The sequence below is a fragment of the Callionymus lyra genome, chromosome 13 (assembly GCF_982586985.1).
Source record: "Callionymus lyra chromosome 13, fCalLyr1.hap1.1, whole genome shotgun sequence".
In the NCBI taxonomy this organism is placed as follows: Eukaryota; Metazoa; Chordata; class Actinopteri; order Syngnathiformes; family Callionymidae; genus Callionymus; species Callionymus lyra.
Window position 1 is genome coordinate 21,563,318 of NC_141830.1, and position 24,286 is coordinate 21,587,603.

At 39.9% G+C, this 24,286-nt stretch overlaps 1 protein-coding gene across 8 annotated transcripts in view; it reads left to right on the plus strand.

The window, feature by feature from the left end:
* dlgap2b (discs, large (Drosophila) homolog-associated protein 2b) overlaps positions 1-24,286 on the plus strand; it is a 75,567-nt gene that overhangs the window by 3,987 nt on the left and 47,294 nt on the right. For 4 of the 8 annotated variants that reach the window (XM_087805186.1, XM_087805183.1, XM_087805185.1 and 1 more), the window contains exon 1: positions 4,582-4,956. The exons of 3 other annotated variants lie outside the window; for them this stretch is intronic. The gene's annotated coding sequence lies outside the window, so the exon portion shown is untranslated. Of the gene's footprint in view, positions 1-4,579; positions 4,957-24,286 lie in introns of those variants that run through there. One more of the 8 variants, XM_087805187.1, reaches the window with a different exon arrangement.

Here is a 24,286-nt window from a genome sequence, read left to right on the forward strand (position 1 = left end):
AGTACGTAAGTAAGTAAGAATGTAAGTAAGAAATTAAGTAAGAATGTAAGTATGTAAGAATGTAAGTAAGAAAGTAAGTAAGAATGTAAGTAAGAAATTAAGTAAGAATGTAAGTAAGAATGTAAGTAAGAAAGTAAGTAAGAATGTAAGTAAGAAAGTAAGTAAGAATGTAAATAACAATGTAAGTAGGTAATTAAGTAAGTAAGTAAGAATGTAAGTAGTTAAGTAAGTAAGTAAGTAAAGGTTTAACAATCAAAAACAATATACAGTTAAAATATATACTAGTGTGTGTATTAGATGAACAGCTGTGTCTATAATGTGTAATGATTTATTCTAAATAATAAAGTAAAATGGTGTGATGAGCAGAAGAAAGGAGAAACCATTTTAAAGTTAGATTGAAATGGGATTTCCCGCTTCTGTGAATAAATTAAGACTTATTAACCCACATTCTACAATTCAAGGCCTCTTCATTAAAACAAATGTTATGATGATTAGACATTTGTTCTCGACGTGAGATGATCTCACCTTGACTTTTCTCAGCTTTTTCCGATGGGACAAAACAAACACTGATCAAACGCAGAGAACAGCAGAAAACAAATGCATTGAAATAAAAATACAAATGCAGTGATGCTGACAAAGGATTTGGGATTATTTGCAGAGTAATCTGTTCCTTTTTTAGAGTTAAAGTTCTTTTTAATGTAGCGAATGGAGCTCAGTTGTCTTCGTCCAAAAAGACACTTTAAGAACATCCAAATACCTCCATACTGCTCGTCTGTAATGTCCCTCCTGTATTGAAGCCTCAACAAGGGAAACTGTTTGGGAAGAGCTTCCAGCCTATTGTAAGTAAGTAAGTAATTTTTATTTATATAGCGTTTTCCAGACCAGAGTCACAAAGCGCTTAAACAATAAAAACAATATTCAATAAAGTATATACTTTAAAGGTCAAGATAAAACTGAAAACACAACAGGAGTTCTAGAAAATCAAGGAAAAGCCTGAACAAATAGAAACGTCTTAAGGTGTTTCTTAAAGGAGTCAGTAGACTCCATCAAGCGCAAAGAGAGAGGAAGATCGTTCCAAAGCTTAGGAGCAACAGCCTGAAAAGATTTCTCTCCTCTGGTCCTGAGCCGTGTGCGTGGAACCATAAGTAGATTCTGATCCACAGACCTCAGAGCCCGAGCTGGGGTGTAAGGCTGGATCAGATCACTCGGACCTCTTGCTATAATTACCCAGAGCTTCTCTTGTCTGTTTAGCATATTATCTTCTGCACATGACAATCCTAAAAAAAAACCTACCTACTACCTGCGAACACTGCCCTCTACTGGACATATCAGATTAGAAACTGTACCAGGCCTTCGAAATCTGTGCTGCAAGTACAGTGGTCCAAAACCTTTATGTTAGTATGGACCAGGTTGATGTTGGCGAAATACTTACGGGCCGACCTTCAAAGAAATTAAAAAAATCATATAGACTTTGTGTTTCACTTGTCAACAGGTGTATCTTCTGAGTTACTTAACTGAAACAAACGTCAAGACTTGTCACATGTGAATACTACTCAAGAGAAAATACCATCTTTTAAAAAAAACTATATAATCTATCGAACATAAATAATATACATAGCAATCTTTCTGTGTTGCCAATTCCTGATCTCGAAAATTGGTCCTCAACCTTCTTTGGACCATTTTCTTTTTGTAAACACGACAGAAACAGTTTCTTTGTCGTGTAAGAGTACTAAGGCTAAAGTTAATTAATTGGAGTGGAGTTGGAGTGGCTGGAGCCTATCCCAGTGTCTTCGGGGCGAGAGGCGGGGGACACCCTGAACAGGACACTAGTCTGTCACAGGTCACCGAAAGACATACAACCACTCACACACAAACTTTTTGCTAAGGACAATTACTGTGAGACCGTTGTGCTAACCATTGAGCCACCCTGGCTAAAGTTACCTTTACTTTTTTCCCCAAAATATTAATAGTTTCTGTGTGGCCCCTGCAATAAATACAAACTAATAGAAGAAAGACGGGTTCAGGTCATTGCACGGTCGGTGTGTGAGGTTTGTGAAGCCAGAAGCCAAGTGAACAAATATACAGAATACTCAGGCAAAGTGAAAAGAAGGAACACAGAAAACACGAAGATGGGAGATGTAACGAGTCAGTCATGTATACGTTCCGGCGTCCGTCCGATTTCTTTCGCCCTCAAAACCAAGAATAAATCTGAACTATTGCGATGAAGCGAAAGGTGACAACGATGCAAAGCATCCACGTGGAGTGGAAATAATGATCAGCAACAAGCTAACGCATCGAAGACAAGCTAATGTAATGCGTACATGTAAACACGTACATCATTGTAGCTGATCCAGACTTGTGGAGAGACGACCTGCAGAGAGCGGCGGGAGAGAGACGGAGAGAGACCTGGCACTCTGGGTAATACATCTATCTGAGTCAAGGAACAATACGTCGGTCTGAATATAGCGTGATGGATTCATTGAGGCTCGGGCTCATCTGTCACATCGAGATGGTCGTTACATCACCTGAGCAGCCAGACAGTCGGTCGCCACGGTGACTAAAATTAAAGGCTGAAAAACGACATGTGTCTCGAGGGGAAAAAAAATGTGAGCTGAAAAACAGGTTTTATTCATGAATTGAACCACACATGTTTACACAAGTATTGATTGAAGACTCCTATCACGTCCTAACCGATTCTGTGTCGTACATTCGGGCTCCTTGAGTGATTTGGTTTGACACCCCTGGATTAGAGAGTCAGGGAGCAGAGTGAGGAGAGAGGAAGAAAGTGAGGTGTCATCTAGAGGGACAGGAAACAACAAGATCAGACACGAGTTCGTTGAAGGGACAGCACAGTTGGGAGACAAAGTCAGGGGAGGACGGATAGTTGGAGACGTGGAGAGGAGATGAAAGAAGGGGAAGTTGTCCAGTATGGTTTTAAATACAGTTTAGACTTAAAAAATAATACAAAACAACTGGAAAATGACTCATTAGTTTCCATGTACATCTGCCCCGTCATCTTGAAAACATAATCCGATTGTTGTCCCGGTCTTCCGAGTTCGTCTTGTTTCACCCTGATCTGCATCAAACATCGTACCCGGACTGTCAAGTGAGGGAGCACTCACATTTTGGTAAAGTAGCACTGGGACTCCATCTGAATCTCAATGAGTCGTAAGTCAGGCTGGAAATCAATACAAAGCTCTAGAAAAAAGCTTGTGTAACTCTGTTCCAAGATCATTCGGTGTGTGCCCTGCTCCAGGACACAGAACTTGCTGGTGAACGATCGGGTTTTCTAGCTCTGGGTAAACTTGTAGTTTTAGTTGAGTGTCCGTTTATGTCAGATTATAGTTGATCGAATCGTCCTCCTTGTGTCGGATCTGTCATTCTTTTTCTGTCACTTCCCATTTGAGAGTGTGTGTTGAAATTATTTCATGGTTAAGAATACAGTGGCTCAGGTTGAATGAGTGATAACATACATCTATAGCAGGGAAAAAGGGTTGTGATCTAGTGCCATCCTCACTCATTTGGTAGTTTTGTAGTTGAGACTCACGCTGGGGGTCTTTAAAGTGAATTTTATTCAAACTTTATTCATAATTTGAGGGACTTTGTGTGGATTTGGTAATTTATTTCTAATGGTATGTCTTATTTTCAGTGTTCAGAGTAACAGTAACTGTAAAGTTTCAGAAACTACGTTACTTTTTTTCAGGTAATGAGTGACGTAACTAATGACTTTGTCATAAACCGTATCGTGTTACTCAGGACTACAGTTTCATTGTTGGACATGATGCAGACGTGATGCTCTCCCGACTACATTGTCCTTCTAATATATTGTCATCATTTATTACTTGTTGTTTACTATTTTTAATACACACCTTTTGTTAAAGATCATTCAATTTTAATCTTATTTTTCACCACACCTTGTATTTTTTCCAAACCTCTCAAAACCCGCATTTTCTTTATTTAATAAAGTTTTAATTTGATTACTATTATGCTCTATTTCAATGTAATCTGTTACACATAGTCCTTGTTTAAGATGTATTGTATTTGTTTACTTCACTTGATGTTCTTACATTTTATTATAAATATGTCATTCAATCACCCAAACTTCCCTAGTAACTAGTTGCTCTGAAGAAACCAGTAACTTAAAGAGTTTGAGAGAAGAAAGTAGTTACTGTAACTAAGTTAATAATTGAAAGTGACTTGCACGACAAAACTGTTCACGATATAATCAGAACTATATAAATGATAAGCTATGACTCGATGATCTATATTCCTCAACCAGCCGTCATTGTTAAACACAGAGTCACACTTTTGACTCATGAACTTGTTAAAAGCCAGCACACGCCGGTGATGTCATCGCTGGACAGAGCGGTGAAGGTGATGTCATCACTAGGTGTGTGAGTGACAGCTGATCAATCGAACAGATGTTCGAGATGAAGTGTCGGCGGAGCACCTGCATGACATGACGTGGGATCGAAAGCTTCGTCGGCGAGGAAACATCGTGGGGGTGGTGGAGGGTGGGGGGGGCTGAATGGTGAATGGTCTGAGAGCGTGTGGCGCAACAGAGCTGCAGAATCCTGAATCCAGCCGGACGAGGAGTCCGCCTCCTGGTTTTGCGAGAATCCGTGGGAGCCTGTGGAACATGCAGCTCGCGCCGCTGCCTCGCACTGCTGCAGTGGAGGAGTAAATGCGGAGCTCAACGCTGCTCCAGGTGATCCACCACAGCAGCCCCAGCCAGGCAGACTGCTCCCTCTCAGCCTCCCCTCTCCTCCTCCACCTCCTCCTCCTCTCCTCCACCTATTCTCCCGCATTCCACGGAGTGGCTGTGAAAAGAAGGGAGCAGGAAGGCATTCGCTTCATCCCACCATTCACGCTCGACCGTCTGCCTCTTCCCAGTCATGGTGTGAGGACGCTCCGCTCGTGCACCCCGATGGCTCCCCAACATAGACTCGCCGAAAGGTAAGAAGACCCTCGTTGAAATGATCAAGTTGAAGAGAGGGGGACGGTTCGTCTTGAGCTGGTCTTCTCCATTCACTGAAATGTACAGGTGTGTGTGTGTGTGTGTGTGTGTGAGTGTGTGTGAGAGAGGATGCTCCTTCTCAATGGGCGACGAGATGATTTTTGAACTTGCCATGACGGCCAATTCCATCCATCCTGTTATGACCACTGAGATCAGCTCGAACATCTGATAGCGATCACTAATCGTTGTGTCATTTTTATCTGGTGGGGTAATACCCCCCCCCCGCACACACACACACACACACAAACACACACACATCATACATAGAAGGTTTGTGTGTTCTCACCTCTGGAGGTGATCTAGGAGTGAAGATCTACGACCAGGAGCTGGAGAACTTACTTCAATACTCCTGGACGAATCTCGTTCTCGCTCGGTCCAATTCTCCCAAAAAAGCCAGGACCTGCAATTGAGCAAAGCATTGGTTCAAACCCTGCAGTATCATCACCCCACCCCCCCACCCCCCGAGAAGCTACATGAAGTTAAAAATGCAACAGGATGCTACGAGTTGAAACCTCTTCAATCTCTTGGTTGATGTGTAAAACTTTCTCTCAGATTAAAACCATCATTTTAAGCAACAGATACAATAATGAAAGATTTAAAAAAAATTCTATCATAGTTCTCATCATTGACATCCTGTTATTTTGCTGCTGCAATGTTTAGTTTCTACCAGCAGGGTTGAATATTGTTGTATTCTTTGGTTTAAATCATGAGAAAAAAAGAAAAGAAAATGAATAAAACATTAGTCAACAAAAAAACCCTCAAGTACAAGAAGAAAAAAACGTCCATCCTTGCACATAATTAACAGTTTAAGACTTTTGGATACAATTTGAGACTCATTTATATGCAACAGAATATGTGCAGACACACAAAAAGTGCGTTGATATCAAAGGTTTTTATGGCTTTATTCGATAAAAGATATTGTGTGAAGATTCTCAGCTAGTTAAAATAAAAAAAAAAACTATATTAACAGAGAGTCTGAGAGATTGACAAGTCGAGAAAGCGTTGGACGTTCGAGGATGTGGTGGACTGTCAGTATCCGTCAGTCATTGAGCAAAATAAATCAAAAAACAGATTTCAATTAGGAAATGTTTATATTGGACATTTTTGATGTTTTGGATTAGCATCTAAAGAACCTTCTGAAGAACTCATTACTCTTTCTGCTCCTTTCTTCTGGTGTGTGTGTGTGTGTGTCGTGCAAGTGAGATCCAGATTGCTCTTAATTATATTTCAAATGCTAAAAGAGGTGTCAAATGTTGTAGGTAATATCGACTACAAAGAGTTTACATCAAAGAAAAAGACAATTTAATAGATGACTAGTACGTCACTGTGTGGTTGAGCAGCTAACTGGTCGGTGTTGAGGCGTCACAGGGTTCTTCTTCCAGGCTTTTTGATTCACGGCTGACTTAACTGCCACTCCTGGGAACGAGGAACCTCACAAGCATACATCATGACCTCATGACATCATCCCTGATCACAGCTCTAGTCTGAGCAGAGACACCAGCGGATCAACAGAACTACCCAGAAAGCAGTAGAATTACAATTACACTCTTCCCAATTGCGGAGGATCGATGAATCCTCGCCGACATCAATCCTGGTGTAGACACACATCCGGGGAACGGCAAGGACAACCTTTTAAGACACGGCGAGCCGACATTTGCGAACACACGGCAGCTGATCGAGGCGGTGTGGAGCGCATCTTAACATGGATCGAGGAGGGTGTGATGTGTGCTGTCGAGGTGCAGAGGAGGATCTCAGCAGAGGGACGTCTCAGATCTGAGCTTCTATTGCAGGAGTTTTACTTTTTCAGCAGCTCCGACTCCTCAGGAGACAATTCACATCCTGTAATGCCTCATTTAACCCGTTTGCCAAAAACACATCTGTTAGCAAGAACAAGTGTTCCCCTGGTCCACGATAATGAACTAGTGCTGGAGCTATTATAACAATAGATGGAATTAAAAACAAGGTAAATCATTAAATATCCATAAAGAGTCCAACAAATTTATTGTTTTATCACGTTTTTAGAATTAAATATTTGGGTTGTTAGATATAAGATGTGGACTAACTTACTTTATGGAAGTAGATCATTGCCATAGAAAACATTTAATGGTTACATTTGACATTACAAATGCTGACACTTTTAATTATATTTTATTAAAATGTTATTTTCAAAATTGATGATGATTCCAATTCCAAAAAATAAATGGTCTTAATTCAATATTTTTGAAAATTTGTAGCTTTTTGAAGTCAACATCAAAATGTCGGTACAATAGTACAACCAGAAAATACTCAATAATGTACTGAGCTACTCGATCCAGCTTTCAGCCAATCGTGATGAAGCTGAATCATGAAGATCTTTTTTTCTTTTTTTTTTTGTTACTTTTAGTGCAAGCTGCACAAAACCACCGTCTTGTCAAGGCAACCAACCAACAGTAGAACTTCCCATTCATCGGTTCAAATATTCACTGACAAATATCATTGAATCTAGATACGTAATTAAAAGCGTTACACGTTCAATTACACATTTTTTTTCTTAAGCAATTATTCGAATCGAAGTCTCAACCCTAATTTTCCTTCCTAATCTATTGTTATAATTTAAAACAGGGGTCCCCAAACGGTTTCCTCGGAGGGCCACATTACCTTTCCCTTCTCCGATGGTGGTCAGTTTCTAACAGAAAAAGGGTGACCATTGCAGGGGTCCCTAAACGTAAACATGGTTTTTCCAGAAAGCCACACAAAACCAAATGAACCCTCTCCGGGTTCTACAGAATAACTTATTTTAGTTGTTGGAAATTCTTGTTTTTCCTTAAGGATTCCTGACAGCGGGAAAATACATACGAGACTCAAGGTAATAGAGGATGATTATAATATTGTAACTGAAACAGCAGTTTACGTTGTAAATAATGAGCTCTAGAGAAACTGAACGTGTACAGGAGGTGGTTCAAATGTCGTCCAGACTTTAAAAAACACACCTGATGTCCATGCAATACAACAAGAAAATAACTGCTCTGCAAATCCATCATTGGACAGTTTATGAAACTACTAATTTGTTTGTCTTCCCCTTTGTTGGTTGTTGGTCCGGGGTTTTTTCTCTCTGCTGTCGAGGTCAGGGAGAAATGATTTACTGGCTATTAGCAGAGAAGCAGATGCATTACTGAGCGCTGCACACACCTGATGAGATCCAGGAGCGTTCATCATGTCATCAGATGTCAAAGAGAAAACATGATGAACGGTTTAAGCCTCGGTACAATTGACCGTGAGTGAGTCAACGTGGTTAGAGTGGTCGGGTTGCCGAGGTATTTCACGACTTTTCTAATCCAATTATCCCGCATTATCTCTGGAACTCCTTTGATTAGAAAAGTGGCTGCAACTCATGGAGTCCAGATGACTCTGCCCTTGAGATGTTCTTTTTGAAATCAGCCTCAGTTTTTCTTCCCTGATTTAAATTCCAACTTCAGATCTGATCTTTCAGCTTCTCTACCAAGTTCAGCTGCAGGAGATTGTGTTGGTCAAGCACACGAGGATATAATTGTGGTTCTGCAGTGTTTCCTACTGAAACTTTCAGACTCTGTGGGCAAGGAGTGGGCGGGAGGCGTAGGTGTGAAGCAACAGTTTTTGTTTTAATTTTATTTCTTATATTAACCCAGAAAAATAACCTTTTGCAGAAAAAAACATTTGCAAACACTGTATTAACATTCTGTTATTGCCACCTGATAGACTCGATAATATTGTGTTTCCAATCTTGCTAAAAAAAAAAGCATTGTTTTCTGTTCTCTTTGTTAAATATTTTATTTTTGGTCACTAAACATTTGTCTTTAAAAACAATTTCCCAAACGATTTTGAACGTACTGTAGCTATTCCTAAATTATTGATCGCACCACACTAGCAAGTGCCAATCATTGCAGAGAAATTGTATTTTCTTTGATTAAAAAACACAAAAAGGGGGAACATGCCGGAGTGTATCTGCCAATCAAATGAGGTCTGAATCAGCAGATCGTTGTGTGTAGTCATTCAAGGTTCTGTTTTAGGTCCTTTATTATTTTTGCTGTACTTGATTCCCCTCGGTAAAATCATTCAGAGATTTCCTGATGTTTCTTACCATATTTCTGCTGATGACATCCAGCTCTACTGCTCTTTTGAACCAACTGAGCCCCAGAGGCTGAACAGCTTAGTCAATTGTTTGCTAGAAATCAAACAATGGCTGAGTGAAAACACTTTACAGCTAAATGTGGACAAAACTGAAACTCCGGTTATTGCTCCTGATGATAAGATTCCAGGGTTGAGTCAGTACTTGAGTATCTTAGGTCAGTCTGTCAAACTGAGCCTGAGAAACCTGGGTGTTGTATTTGACAAAGACATGTCTCTAGTTCAATACTGCAGAAAACTGATCACAAATTTTTCCTTCAACTGAGAAAAATCTTGTTTAGGCTATTGTTTATTTTGGTGTCTAAACAAGAAGGATCTGTCTCGCCTGCAGTTAACACAAAACTCTGCAGCGAGAATTCTGACTTGCTCTAGTAGAAGAACTTGCATTTCCCAGATCCTTAAAACTCTTCACTGGCTGCCAGTTTCTTTCAGGATCAATTCTGGTTCTTACTTTCAGATCTTTTCATGGTCAGACCTTCCATCAGTGATCTGATCCAGACTTACACCCCAGCTCGGGCCCTGAGGTCTGTGGATCAGAATCTACTGCTGGTTTGGACACAAATATAACTGGTTTGTACACATTAAGGATGTATGTCCAGATCTTGGTAAAACATTTCTTCTTTTAACGTTGGCAAAAAAGCTCCAAATAACAGGATTTCAGAAGAGTTGGGATCATTTTTTAAGAGACTAAATGTTAGAGGTTTTGCTTAAGGTAATCTGTGCTAAATCATTGTTAGTAAGGGAGCATCTGGCCTCTGCGATAAGCGTCTGTCTTGACCTAGAAATGGACACTATCGTTGTTCTCACCACGACGTTTCTAGTTGTTGTGTTGCATAGAAATGAGAAGGATCCCTGTGTGCGGTTTTAATCCTTCCCGGTGGTGTTTGCGGCTTGTTGGGTTTGGAGAGCGAGGCTGCGTGGGCGTATGAGTGAGTGGAAGGGTGAACGTGGAGAAGCGAGCTGAACGTTGGCAGTGGAGGATTGACGGATTGATAACGTTTATTGTGAGCGCAGAACATCTGTAAACACACACTCGCTTGACCCGATTGAATAAGTGTGAGTTTTTAGAAGATTGTGAAAACTCTTGCTAGTATCTGTGAAAAGTGCTACGACAAGCAAACCTACATCAATGCAAAGCTATTTTCCATTCAGATACCAGAATGTTGACCAATAAATCCCCTTGAAAAATTGTTGTTGGTTATTCTGCGCTTTACAAAACAATCAAAGACGGAAGCAAATTATTTATTATTATTATTATTTTCAGAATAATAGACAGAAATCTATGTATTGTTTCAATACAAAAGGGGCGTTACAGACGAGCAGTATGGAAGTATTTGGATGTTTTTTGTGTTATTCTGTGAGAATGTGTACAATTACTCTGAGAGAATGTGTAGTGTTATTTTGTGAGAATTTGTAGTATTATTCTAAGACAATGTGTAGTGTTATTCTGTGAGAATGTGTAGTATTATTCTAAGACAATGTGTAGTGTTACTCTGTGAGAATGTGTAGTATTATTGTAAGACAATGTGTACTGTTGTTCTGTGAGAATGTGTAGTATTACTCTGTAAGAATGTGTAGTGTTATTCTGTGAGAAAGTCTAGTATTACTCCGTGAGAATGTTTTGTTTTACTCCGCGAGAATGTGTAGTATTATTCAATCAAAGACGGGAGGAAGTTTGTATATGTCTACTTACATGAGTGAACTAGTATTTTTAAAAGTGCCTACGTACTAGAATAAAAAACAAGTTAGACAAAAATCTGTGTAAAACTCTTTATATACATCAATGTTATCATGAATTCAGCGATCCATCTGTTCAAATTAACATTTGTAGTCAACATGAGGGTGAGTAGAAAATGAGTGAGTTTTGAGTAAACTATCGCTTATGTTTTTACCCAGGTTTTTAATCATTCTACTTTAATTCAGACATGTTAAATGTGTTTTCTCCGATATTTTTTCTTACTAACTTCAGTCGCTCTGTCAACTGACATTTTATTTTATAATTAGTCTTAACCAATCTAATCAAAGATGTTTGTGTTATTCACTACAATTATATCAGATAAGATGTATTCTATCATTATTTTGAAACACTAAAATGTTGCCATTACTAGTAAGTAAGTAAGTAAGTAATATTTATTTATATAGCGCTTTTCGAGACCAGGGTCACAAAGCGCTTAAACAATCAAAACAATACTCAAAACAGTACATACTTTAAAGATCAAGATAATACTGAGAACAACACAGGAGTTCGAGAAATTCAAGGAAAAGCCTGAACAAATAGAAACGTCTTAAGATGTTTCTTAAAGGAGTCAGTAGATCCATCAAGCGCAAAGAGAGAGGAAGATTGTTCCAAAGCTTAGGAGCAACAGCCTGAAAAGATTTCTCTCCTCTGGTCCTGAGCCGTGTGCGTGGAACCATAAGTAGATTCTGATCCACAGACCTCAGAGCCCGAGCTGGGGTGTAAGGCTGGATCAGATCAGTGATGTAAGGAGGAGCCTGACCATGAATAGCTCTGAAAGTAAGAACCAGAATTTTAAAGTTGATCCTGAAAGAAACTGGAAGCCAGTGAAGAGTTTTAAGGACCGGAGAAATGTGGGTTCTTCTACTTGAGCGGGTCAGAATTCTCGCTGCAGAGTTCTGAATCAACTGCAGACGAGACACATCCTTCTTGTTAAGACATGAAAATAAACTGTTACAATAGTCCAGACGAGAAGAAACAAACGCATGGATTATAAGATCCAGATCATGTTCCGACAACATTTTCCTAAGTTTAGAGATTTTTCTCAGTTGAAGGAAACAGTTTCTGGTCAGTTTTCTGCAGTATTGAACAAGAGACATGTCTTTATCAAATACAACACCCAGGTTTCTCAGGCTCCGTTTGACAGACTGACCTAAGTCACCCAAGTACTGACTCAACCCTGGAATCTTATCATCAGGAGCAATCACCATTACCAATTACCAATTACCATTACTGCAACAATACTTCTTATTTCTATCTGAATTGATATATAGTTTTAATATTAATAGAATTTCTGAGGCCAGTAACAGCCAATTAGCTTGAAATTCACATATGGTATTTTTAAAACAAAAACTTACGTAGAATCCTTTATTTTTCTCAAAAATCAACAGCGCACTTTATAATCCGTTGGGCCTTGTGTTTGATTCTGAAATTACTGACTGACTTTAAGTGGTACACGGAGCTCATCATTTTGTACGAAGCCGCATTACAAGAGTGTGTCGTATGTATTACTCCGTGAGAATGTGTAGTATTATTCTGTGAGAATGTGTAGTATAATTCTTAGAGAATGTGTAGTGTTTTTATGAGAGAATGTGTAAAATGTCTCTGAGAGAATGTGTAGTATTATTCTGAGAGAATGTTTAGTATTATTCTATGATAATGTGTAGTATTATTCTAATAGAATGTGTAGTGTTATTCTAAGAGAATGTGTAGTATTATTCTGTGATAATGTGTAGTATTATTCTGTGAGAATGTGTAGTATTATTCTAAGAGAATGTGTAGTATTTTTCTGTGATAATGGGTAGTATTATTCTGTGAGAATGTGTAGTATTACGCTGTGAGAATGTGTAGTATTACTCTGCGGGAATGTGTAGTATTAGTCTGTGAGAATGTGTAGTGTTGTTCTGAGAGAATGTGTAGTATTACTCTGCGGGAATGTCTAGTATTACTCCGTGAGAATGTGTAGTATTAGTCTGTGAGAATGTGTAGTGTTATTCTGAGAGAATGTGTAGTATTACGCTGTGAGAATGTGTAGTATTACTCTGCGGGAATGTGTAGTATTAGTCTGTGAGAATGTGTAGTGTTATTCTGAGAGAATGTGTAGTATTACTCTGCGGGAATGTGTAGTATTAGTCTGTGAGAATGTGTAGTGTTATTCTGAGAGAATGTGTAGTATTACTCTGCGGGAATGTCTAGTATTACTCCGTGAGAATGTGTAGTATTAGTCTGTGAGAATGTGTAGTGTTATTCTGAGAGAATGTGTAGTATTACGCTGTGAGAATGTGTAGTATTACTCTGCGGGAATGTGTAGTATTAGTCTGTGAGAATGTGTAGTGTTATTCTGAGAGAATGTGAAGTATTACTCTGCGGGAATGTGTAGTATTACTCCGTGAGAATGTGTAGTATTACTCTGTGAGAATGTGTAGTGTTATGCTGTGAGAATGTGTAATGTTATGCTGTGAGAATGTGTAATGTTATGCTGTGAGAATGTGTAATGTTATGCTGTGAGAATGTGTAGTATTACTCTGTGAGATTGTGTAGTGTTATGCTGTGAGAATGTGTAGTATTACTCTGCGGAAATGTTTAGTATTACTTCATGAGAATTTGTAGTATTACTCTGTGAGAATGTGTGATTTTACTCTGCAAGAATGTGTAGTATTACTCTGGGGGAATGTAAGTAAGTAAGTAAGTAATATTTATTTATATAGCGCTTTTCGAGACCAGGGTCACAAAGCGCTTAAACAATCAAAACAATACTCAAAAAAGTACATACTTTAAAGATCAAGATAATACTGAGAACAACACAGGAGTTCGAGAAATTCAAGGAAAAGCCTGAACAAATAGAAACGTCTTAAGATGTTTCTTAAAGGAGTCAGTAGACTCCATCAAGCGCAAAGAGAGAGGAAGATCGTTCCAAAGCTTAGGAGCAACAGCCTGAAAAGATTTCTCTCCTCTGGTCCTGAGTCGTGTGCGTGGAACCATCAGTAGATTCTGATCCACAGACCTCAGAGCCCGAGCTGGGGTGTAAGGCTGGATCAGATCACTGATGTAAGGAGGAGCCTGACCATGAATAGATCTGAAAGTAAGAACCAGAATTTTAAAGTTGATCCTGAAAGAAACTGGAAGCCAGTGAAGAGTTTTAAGGATCGGAGAAATGTGAGTTCTTCTACTAGAGCGGGTCAGAATTCTCGCTGCAGAGTTCTGAATCAACTGCAGACGAGACAGATCCTTCTTGTTAAGACATGAAAACAAACTGTTACAATAGTCCAGACGAGAAGAAACAAACGCATGGATTACAAGCTCCAGATCATGTTCCGACAACATTTTCCTAAGTTTAGAGATTTTTCTCAGTTGAAGGAAACAGTTTCTGGTCAGTTTTCTGCAGTGTCGAACAAGAGACATGTCTTTATCAAATACAACGCCCAGGTTTCTCAGGCTCCGTTTGACAGACTGACCTAAGTCACCCAAGTACTGACTCAACCCCGGAATCTTATCATCAGGAGTAATCACCAGTGTTTCAGTTTTGTCCACATTTAGCTGTAGAGTGTTTTCACTCAGCCATTGTTTGATTTCTAGCATACAATTGACTAAGCTGTTCAGCATCTGGGGCTCAGTTGGATCAAAAGAGCACTAGAGCTGGATGTCATCAGCAAAAATGTGATAAGAACCATCTGGAAATCTCTGAATGATTTTACCGAGGGGAATCAAGTACAGCAAAAACAATAAAGGACCCAGAACAGAACCTTGAGGGACTCCACACAACAGATCTGCCGATTCAGACCTCATTCGATTGGCAGATACACTAAAACTGCGCCCAGAAAGGTAAGATGAGAACCATTCTAACACAGACCCAGACAGTCCCACTTCATCCCTCAGTCTTCTCAGCAGGATCTGGTGATCAACTGTGTCAAAGGCTGAGGACAGATCCAAGAGAACCAGAACAGTGAATTTACCAGAGTCAGCCGACATCATGATGTCACTGGACACTTTCAATAAAGCTGTCTCCGTAGAGTGATGTTTACGGAAGCCAGACTGAAACTTCTCATGGATGTCGCTCTGATCCAGGAACAAAAACAGCTGCTCAGACACCACCTTCTCCAAGATCTTGGACAAAAAAGGGAGCTTAGAAATAGGCCTGAATTTACTGAGGTCAGTTGGGTCTAAGCCTGGTTTTTTGAGCAGAGGCTTCACAATGGCATGTTTAAATGCATTGGGAAAAATGTGTAGTATAACTCCACGAGAATGTGTAGTATTACTTGCGGGAATGTGTAGTATAACTACATGAGAATGTGTATTATTACACTGCGAAAATGTGTAGTATTACTCTGCAAGAATGTGTAGTATTATTCTGTGAGAATGTGTAGTATTACTCCACCGGAATGTGTAGTATTACTCTGCAGGAATGTGTAGTATTACTCCGCGAGAATGTGTAGTATAACTCTTGGGAATGTGTAGCATTACTCCGTGGGAATGTGTGGTATTACTCCGTGAGACTGTGTAGTATTTCTCTGTGAGAATGTGTAGTATTACTCCACAAGACTGTGTAGTATTATTCTGAGAGAATGTGTAGCATTACTCCACGAAAATGTGAAGTTATATTCTGAAAGAATGTGTAGTATTACTCTGAGAGAAGCTGTACTATTACTCCTGACTACAGAGTAATACTACAATCGTACAGCACTTAATGCGCCTTATAATCCATATAGTTGGAAAAATACTGTACATGACTTCCTCTGCACAATCGCAGTAAATTAGAAAATCAGCGAAAGTATTTTGTGTTTTTACACTAGTATCAAATCTGATCTCCCCGTGATACTCTCTGCAGTCAGTTCACATCCACTTGTCTGAGTGAACATCATAATGTCATTTGTTCCACTCGTGTCTCTAAAATATAATTACAGATAACTATCCGACCCAAATTCACACAATTGGAAAAGTGCCGGATAATTCTATCGAGTGGGAGGAAACAGGAACAACTGGAGGAAACAAGAACACCTCATGTTTCATGGTTAGTGATGTTGGATCAGAATTATTGTATCATCATATTGCAAAACCTTGCTATCAAAGTAGTTCTGTTAACTTCCGCCAGAGGAATCCCCTCGTCCAGGTGAACCTGGTTTGTTGTTTGTATCCCAGTGTAGAAGCCTGACGTGTGAAGCATGAAGTAAATTGTTCATAATCAGGCCTGGATTCATCCTCGCGCTCTGACAGTATGCTGCTCACCAGCTTGTTTCCATGGAGATGCTCAGGAGCCGTTTCATTTTTTTCATTCTTTCTCCCCCTTCTGCTGTACATTCCACCAAACGGTGCCGCTTCATCAGAAGGGATGTGGGCCAGGGTTGTGTGGGTGACACCGGGAGTGTAAATACACACTTCCTCTGCTGTTCATGCTGGTCGTCGAGCGGCCGTAAAGTAACCTGCAGCCGCCGGTGGCATGACATGTTTTTTTTGTAAAGGGTTTTATCCGTTTGTTACTGAAGTGGCTTGTGTTGCAGGCGTGAGTCACCGGAACAGAAGTGAAAGAGTTGGTAAAAGAAGCAGGATAAGTGGGAGAAGGATTCCTTTTTTTTGGGGGGGAAGTAAAGCGCCGGCACTGCGACACCGTCGGTGCTCCACGCTCCTGCCCCGGGGGCTCTGAAGCCAGAGACGCAAGAATAGAGTTGGTTTTTTCTTGTTGCTTACAAGGTGACAGGGGGTGACAAGTGACTCCTGGCCAGACAAAGAGGCGACGACGGGGACAGACTGTGTCCGAAATAGCCCCTGAAATGGACCTTTTTTTTTCTGGTCGCGTGTGACTGATGCTCAGATCCTGGCGAGAGATTGGGTGGAGCGAGGAGGTCGTGGGCAATCCCTGCAGCAGCAGCAGCAGCAGCAGGCGCTCTAATCCTGTGTTGTGCTGCGGCGACGGCGCATCTGTGTGAAAGGTGGCGCCGCTCTTTGATCCGCTGACTCGATCTGGCACTCGTGTCTGGAGGACGGACGGAAGAAAAGCGACCAGCCGGAGTGAAGCGTTTACGGCTCGCTCGCCTCCTTTTGTCGTCACTTCGGCGTCAGATCTTTTGAGCGTTGACTTCGATTTTCACCTCTTCTCATGATCGGTTACATTTTAAGATGAGATGTAACTTTTGTTCTTTTCACAGTGTAGAGGTTTGTGTTGTCCCAGAAGACAAATTTAACATATTAAAAAATCAACACATTTAAATAATAATACATATAACAAGAACAATAAACAGTAGTAAACGTGCAACACAGAACAAGTAAAATGGGTAGAAAACATTTATTAAAACTAGGGCTGCACGATATATATCGCAAATATATAGATATCGCAAAAATATCGACCTCGCGATATTGGCATGTGCGATATTCATATAAAAAAAACATTCAATAATGTATAATTTTTCATTGTATAAATCAAGCATTTCTAAATCCGCACTTCGACCAATCAGTGTCACGTTCTGTAAAGTTGTCAATTTGTACTTCTATGTCTCGTTGTTTACGTTTCCGTCTGTGTGTGAACTGTGCGGCGCTGCTTGCTAGGCTCGGTTGCTATGACGACGCGTCTTGCTGGCGCGCTGACCCAGAATATACACGGAAGCAAGACTAACTTATGATCTACACAAACACTAGTGATCCAGTCACTCATCTCTTTCAAACTGCTTCGCTAAAGCAACATATTGTCAGTACTTTTCATCTCGTCTAAGTTGTTTTCAGCGTTTTTATAAGATTGCGAAGTGTAAACCTGTCTGTCTTCGTCGTATGCTAATAAGCTAAGCTGTTAGCATCAGGTCATTTATAAACTGTACGTGTGCGTATACAAGGAGGTGGATTTATTATTGATTTGTAGATATTGCGACACGCTGGCGGCTCCTCTCTGATAATAAGTGTTATAAGTGATATTTTTCTACGATCATCTTGGCACTGAAGCGCGGGAATAAACAAGAGGGAAATGTCGCATCGTTTCCTTCTTTAAACCTGTGGCCATATCGAGTACTGTACTCGCATTAATATTGATATCCCAATTTAAGACACCAATATCGAATATCGTACTAATTTCCAATATCGTGCAGCCCTAAATAATACATTATATTCTTTTTCAAATAAAGTAACCTGACAATATTGGACAGGAAGGAGCAAAAAAGTTGCTGTTTAGTTAAGTTTTTACTATTAAACATCACTGTGTTTCTCATTAAAAATGGGAACCGGAAAAGACTAATTGATTTGTTTAGTTTAAATCACACTGAAACTATTTAACACAAGAACAAAACTATTTTGGGTTTGAACCAGCACATGGACTTGACAGGCATGAAGTGTACTGGCAGCATTTACAGATCCACTCAAGATACATTTATGCTGGAGCTCTGCTGGAACCACAGAGCTGTGATTGAACTTGCACCTTTGTTGAATGGCAGCCAACTGTTAGCAACTGTGTCCACCAGATTTCTGCTTTCGCGGCAGCTATTTTCTATAGGAAGGCTAAAGCTAGTCTCCATGGATGGCTTCTCTGAAATCTCGTCTTATTTTGTCAGTTTTAAGACACCACTCCTCTTCTCTCGCTGCAATTAAACCCCTCAGTTGCTAAGGGAAACGATAATATCCGTATTAAACAGACTTGACCAGAGTGCACGTCTGTTTCACTTCACAGTTTCTTTTTTCCAGAGTAAACTTAGAGACTGAATTCTTCGCAGAGGGAGCAGATGGATATTTCTTCTCTCTTCTACAGCTGAATTTTAACATTTGGTCACATGACTCACGGCTACAATTGGATGTGATCCAGACTTGTGCCACGGGAAGTTGGTCACACTCTGGGACCTGTCAAACTTCCATTTAAAGGAAGTGGAATGCAAGGCAGAGTATTTAATTGTGCAAGGAAGCATCAGTAGATTCTGATCCACAGACCTCAGAGCCCGAGCTGGGGTGTAAGTCTGGATCAGATCACTGATGGAAGGTCTGACCATGAATAGATCTGAAAGTAAGAACGATAATTTTAAAGTTGATCCTGAAAGAAACTGGCAGCCAGTGAAGAGTTTTAAGGATCGGGGAAATGTGAGTTCTTCTACTAGAACAGCTCAGAATCATCGCTGCAGAGTTTTGTATTAAATGCAGGTGAGACAACTCCTGTTTGTTTAGACATGTTAATAAACTGTTACTGTAACATAGTACTGTCTGTATGAATGTAGCTTAGTGCAAAGACATGTGTTTGACATTTTCATTTTGAGAGATTAGTTTCCAATGGGCAGAAACTGTTAAGATACATAGATGACCCTGGTCTGGAAAAGCGCTCTACAAATATTAATTACTAACTTACTTACTTACTTACTCTGAATGACTGCAGTTGTTAAAGTTCAACTAATGTGAAACTCCAACTCTCCTGACTCACTCTCATGTTTCAAAAGTTGAAGTCTTCCTCTCCAAGATGCAGTAAGTCCCTCATCATGACCATGTTTTAAACTTATATTGATAATGTTCATCTGAAGTCTAGGCGAACGAGAGGTTACGAGAGCGGAGTCCGTTATGACGTGATAATGGCTTCACTCCTCCTCGAACTAGCAGTAAACACGCCCGCTTTGTTTATACAATAAGTCAACTTGAAGGTGGAGACTTCTGGGAATGGATAACAAACCTTGATGCTTGACCAATCACAGCAGAGTGGGTGTGGTTATGGTCAACTAGATTTCATGTGTTTTCAGTGGCCGGAGCTTAAGATCATTTTCTAATGTAAATATTTGAATTAAAAGAGAGAAGTTACCTAACGTTAAACTGCAGACCAGGGATAAAACCTGAATTTTATTTAATGAAATTAAATGAAATGTTATTAAAAAATGAGAATCTGGACTGTGCTAAAAACCCAAACAATGACATCAAAGGATTAAATAGTTTTGATCCGATTAATACACATTTGACACGTCTTTCTCATGAAATGGACACCACACATAGAATCACACCCAACAAGTTCCTTAGATTAGGGTCTGCGTTGTTCAAATCATGCCGATGAAGCTAAAATGCTGTTGTGTGTTTTTTCCTCAATTCAGAAAATGACTGTAATGTTTTGAACTCACACTTCCATGTAGATGTAATCAGAGCGCGGTCATGCGTGAAATTGATTGTGTGTTTCTGTAAATCCGCACACTGCCTTACAGCATCTGTTACCATTGTGCATTATTGCGCTGGATCATGGGTGTCAAACTCAATCAAAAGGACCAAAATCTTGAAACAACTTGAGCTGCGGGTCGGATGAAAAGACTATTTACCAAACTGTCTTTAAAAGGAGGATTAAATGTGACCATTGTCTTTTGATTCTCTGATGCTCAATCCATCCTGATTTCATCTTTGTGATCTTCAAACCCATACAAGTCCCCATGTTGAGATGAACTTTAATCTTTCATTTAATCCAACCATTCGACTGATCATATTTTTTTATATTTTTTTTTTAGAATCCCTTATTTGTCCCGCGAGGGGAAATTCGGTAGTGCTTTTTACAGCCATTCAAACATACTGATGGGAGTAGGCTGCACACCTGCGCCAAGTCTACCATCAGGAGCAATCAGGGTAAAGTGTCTTGCTCAGGGACACAACGACACAAGTTTGTCTGGAGCTGGGATTGAACCTGCAAATTGGTGGGTCTTGAGGTCAACAAATGTTTACTGTAGGAGGCAGGTGTATTGCACTGTACAGGAGACTGATCGTAAATATAGATACAATCCACTGAAAATATGCAGTTAACTTCTTCATTTACGGTTCTTAACAATGAGTAACAGTCCATCTGTTTCTTAGTAAAGTCACAGGCGACTTCATGTTAACCTCAAATGAAATGAAGTACGCAATCCACGATTCATAATCCCAATCCAATAATTCGTTGAAGCAGCATGAAGGGCACACACACACACACCTACACAAACACTGGTGAAGCAGTTCTACGGTGTCACGCATGTGTTTTTGTATCGTGCACCACAACATGGGAAGGCCAGGGGTGACCCAACACTGCACAGATAATAGGATCTGCAGCGGAAATTGAAGCAATTTATCCGTCAGAAACAACACTGTGTGCTGCAGATTACACAACAACACTGTGTGTGGTTGGTGGGTTATTTCGGTACCGCTGCAGATACCAGGATGGTCAACTGTGAGATCACTTGAGCAGAACTCTCTAATGAGAAATCTCCACGGCGACCATTCATGTGCAGCTTCCAAGAAAAGGCTTTTCCTAAATTTGAAGAAGCTCCTACAGGACTTCTTGGTCAGTTTGTTTCTCTGCTCTTCTCTCATTCTTTCCACACAAAGATCCATTTATCTCCAATTATGACCACAAAACTAAAAACTGTTTTTTTGCAGTTATATGTCAATAAAATACTACAACACAATCACACAAGGGGCCAACGTGCTCTACAGAGCTAATTAACTAAATTAACATTTCATACATAGTATATAACTGGTCCAGGTGAAATAGGAAGTCAACACTGAGGATTCCACAGACTCAGACTACTTGCTAAAAGACAAACTCTAGAACAGCAAAGGTTCAATACTGTGATCTCTGTTATTAGTTATTTGAAGTGATTGACTTTTTTATCTGCTAAAAATTAGTAATTCGTTTCACATAAAACTTTATGTATTTAAATCTCTTGCCGACTGCTTGAAATAAGTTCCACATCAGATTGAAACATTTTATGTTTCAATGTGGAAAATTTACTCCAGGTTATGAAGGGATACGTTTCTTGTCCTCGACGACAAAGACTGAATCAGAAGCTGTCAACAATTATTTATATTTTATTGTACATTTTACACATGTGAAAATGTCTTGAGGGTTCTCAGCCCGTTTTTTCTACCCAAAGTGACTTTAAAATGTGAAAATCCCACTCTTCTGACTCACTCACATATAGTAAATATTGAATATTTCTCTCCAAGATGCAGTAAGTCTCTCATCATGACCATGTTTTTAACTTTATAAAGTTGCTCTTAAATCTGGGCGAACGAGAGGTTACGAGAGTCCATTATGACATAATAATGGCTTCACTCCTCCTCCAGCCAGCTTTGTTTATATTATGAGTCCCTCAGGGGTTGGGACTTCTGGAATTGATGATGTGTGGTGACAGACCTTGCTTAAGATACCTTTCTAATGTCAATATTTCAATGAAAATAGGGTTTTGTACAAACAGACACATATTGATGATACATGTGATTCATAAAGTCACACATCACATCAACACACACTTAAATTAACACATTAGTTGTAATTTAAGCAACCTTGCTAAACACAAGATAACCACCAGGGGTCTCAAACTCAACTGCTGGGCCACAAGTTATGAGACCTGTGACCTACAAGTCGAAGCGATGTCAGTTTTAATCGTCTCTAGTTGTTCTGTTTTCTGCACTATTTCATGTCAAAATTGGATTTAAATCACTGCGACACTGTGATGATCTTTATTCCTTGACCAACTGACCTCCGGGCTCTTAACCTTTGCAAGGTCATGAAAACCAGTTCATCACTACATTCCTCCTCATAGTTCCTTTCAAGTTCCAGGACCATGCATCGCATCTGTTGAATCAATATTTGAAGAGAAACAAATGAACTTCATGACGGACAATAACCGATGTTTAAATGCTCAGCCGCTCACAGTGTAGCGTTCTTCTCTCTGACTCACGGTGAGGTTACGCCAGGTACTCCTGTCACAACACAGGCGGAAAAGTCACAAAGACTGGTGTGAGGAGTTGTCACAGCACACACCAGGTGTGAACAACCTGCTGCCGCCGACAGTTTAATTGAAACCTAATTAAGGTTCATTCAGGAGCTCCTCGGAGACTGACAGAAGATACTGACATGAGCTCCAACTCTACTGCACCATACTTGAGTGTAGAGGCTGCAGGTGGATTATTGATGGTATTACCAATTATCAAAAAGAACCGCAGAACTGAGAATCTTACATATTATGTAATACATTCATAAACAACATATTTAGATGGTAAAAATAGCAACTCAAGTTTGATCAGCTGTCATGTCATAAGTGTTCCCTGTCGCTTCCCCACACACTTTCAGCTCGGTCCGCAGTCTTTCTACAATCATTACTTAAAGTTCCACTTCCATGTCCTCGGGGAATCCTCCCCCTTCCAGCCATTGTCTACCAGGAGCCCCCCGACAGCACCTTCTATAGGCTCCTCAGCAGAAGAAGAATGAAAGGACACTTATCTTTTAATTGGTTTCATTTATCTCAACAAAATCAGTAACAATTGAATAAAGAACTGCTGCTGCAGAATTTAAAGGAGTGGCTGAGGAGCTTGGATATTTAATTTGCTATTTTGGGATCGAAGTGTTGTGATTTATGTCCCTCTTTCACTTCTGATGAGCAACGCTGTGCAGGAATTAGCAAAAAAAAATGTATAACTCTAACCTTCAGCAGTAGTTTGAGGAAGTTAAACCTGGTCAACAACCTGAGCTGGATTTCATCAGTAGGATGTTTATCTCACTTTTTCTCACATTTACTGGACTTTCATAATCCCTTAAGGGATAAAAAAAAAAGTACTTAGATGTATAGAATATATAATGTGTGTCTTTTGTCGTCATATTTACACACATTTTGCCACCTCTACTGGCATTCTAGTCAAATTAACCCTCAACTTTAACATCTAATTTATTTACAATCCCCACATTCATCGGAGTCTGATAAAGTTGCGCTGTTAAAGTGCCAAATATTTAAGTTACCTCTCGTATGTTACACATCTTTATAACTGTATACAAAGTAGGGAGGCAGGTAAATAAGTATCATATTGTCGCTTATTCACCATCAGAATTATCCTTCAATACAATAAAGAACTCTTGGTTCCGTCAGGTTTTCTTTTTATTCTAGGATTTGTAATTTGAATTTCCAAACCCTCGCTGACAGAAAAGATTCATAAAGAGGAAATTAAACTGCATTACAAGATTTCCTTTGAACCTTCGCTTTTGCAATAACTCTGGTTCATAAAACACACCTGTACACACAGTTACAAGAAACACATCATAAATAGGTTCATCTTTGGTTGGAAACAAACATGCTTGAGATGCAACTTCTTTTGGCCCTTCAGCGCCGTGATATTATTTTAATACTGACACTATTTTCACTCGCTGTTCATTCACGGCGTTATCTCGACTCAAACCCATGTCGCCGCTGCAACCCGAGTCTTGCGAAAGCAGGACAAAAGCTCAGTACTGTGGCTGCAGATGGGCTTCAAATCAAGTAATCCTGTGCGAGGCATGTGCTGCACAGGATGTAAGAATGCTTTGAATAACTTGAGTGGACGAGTCACACTTCTCTCTGCAGGGAAATGTACAAGAAAATAAACAAGAATAGAGAAATGACTTCCACTATGAGGAGTCTTAAGTAGGACCTTTGCTGCTCCAAGAGGAGCAAGTGGAGGATCCA